Below are 1,504 nucleotides of genomic sequence, written 5' to 3'. Positions count from 1 at the left end.
GGGAAGGGGCTGCTACTATCAATACTAATAAATGGGAGAGCTCAGAAAGAGCTTGCAAAACACAGAGGCAGCTAACAAAAAAAAGCTAACGGAAAGCTAACAATAAAAGTTTGCGTGTTTATATACAGCAGCTGCATATGCCTGCTTCATGTAGACTTGGTGTACATTGCTGGCATATGTTTGTTTTTTTAATCTGAAGGGGCTGCCACTCTCAATACTAATAAATGGGAGAGCTCAGAAAGAGCTTGCAAAACACAGAGGCAGCTAACAAAAAAAAGCTAACGGAAAGCTAACAATAAAAGTTTGCGTGTTTATATACAGCAGCTGCATATGCCTGCTTCATGTAGACTTGGTGTACATTGCTGGCATATGTTTGTTTTTTTAATCTCAAACAGGCACAGTCGACAGCAAAAAAACAGTTAGGATTCCTGATAATTGGAGAGTACCGAAAAAAGATATCGGTACTCAAACTAGATACCTAAAAAACGCTATAGGTGCATCCTTAGTGGAAATATGTCAAGTGGAAGTGTGGGAGGGTATGACAACCATCAAATCAGTTCATCTTTGGACTCACAAATGGTGGTTACTGATCTTTCCATAAGGAGCAAGAAAATCATAAAAAATTTGAGAAAATTAAACTTGCCAACATCACTCCGCCATCTCTCAGGGCCCCAGTGTGAATACCTTTAGGCTGCTCAGGCCAGCCCCCAAGCCCCCCCCCCCCCTCCAGCCAGTGTATGGTCTGTACATTATGGTGCATCCTCACTGCAGGGCTGAGATTAGGGGTGGGCAGGAGGAGCGCAAAGCTGTATGCACAGCTGGGGCCCAGAAGAGGTGGCGGAGTGGTGTCAGTAATTCCTTTCTAAACATTTTGTGAGAAAGTGAACCCTTTAAAGTATATGGTCATAGCCATACTGATAAATGTCAGGGAAGGGGAAGTGCTCTCCATAATGAATGTAAGCACCCATTCACAAAAAAAGTTTATAAAGTAGTAACATAAGAGCCAAGCTTTTGCCAGAGCATATAGTGGCAGCCATGTTTCCTGCTCACAGCTGCATTGGAACAGTTTCTATTACAGAAAACATTTCTGTTGTTGTGCCTCTGCCCCCTACCTCTGCTTAGCCATTCACAAAGCACAGCCATATGATAACGCCGTGGCTGTGTTTTGTGAAAGGCTAAGCAGAGGGAGAGGGCGGGGGCACAACACCGAAACGGTTTTCCGTAATAGAAAATGTATGGATGCAACTTCTGCTGTATGTTCCTGCAGCTGATAATTGGGACTTAAAACTATTTTTATCCATCTATATCTTAAAATCTGCAATATGCATATAGTAAGACTGGTAAATCACTTATTTGTTACACTTCAGTTAACTTAATTTTGCTGTTAAACTTTTACCTCATGTTTTAAAAAACTCTGATATAGAAAGTTACAATATGCAAAATAAATGTAAAAAATGGTGAAAAGTAAATGGGCTGACCCAAAACAGCAAACCCAACCCCCCCC

At 41.6% G+C, this 1,504-nt stretch overlaps 1 protein-coding gene across 1 annotated transcript in view; it reads right to left on the bottom strand.

Moving 5' to 3' along the window:
- FBXL4 (F-box and leucine rich repeat protein 4) overlaps window positions 1-1,504 on the bottom strand; it is a 64,839-nt gene that overhangs the window by 9,017 nt on the left and 54,318 nt on the right. The window lies entirely within an intron of this gene.

Source organism: Nanorana parkeri, unplaced genomic scaffold (genome assembly GCF_000935625.1).
Source record: "Nanorana parkeri isolate BGI_ZX_2015 unplaced genomic scaffold, ASM93562v1 scaffold1065, whole genome shotgun sequence".
Taxonomy (NCBI): domain Eukaryota; kingdom Metazoa; phylum Chordata; class Amphibia; order Anura; family Dicroglossidae; genus Nanorana; species Nanorana parkeri.
This window is presented reverse-complemented; position numbering and strand designations above follow the sequence as displayed.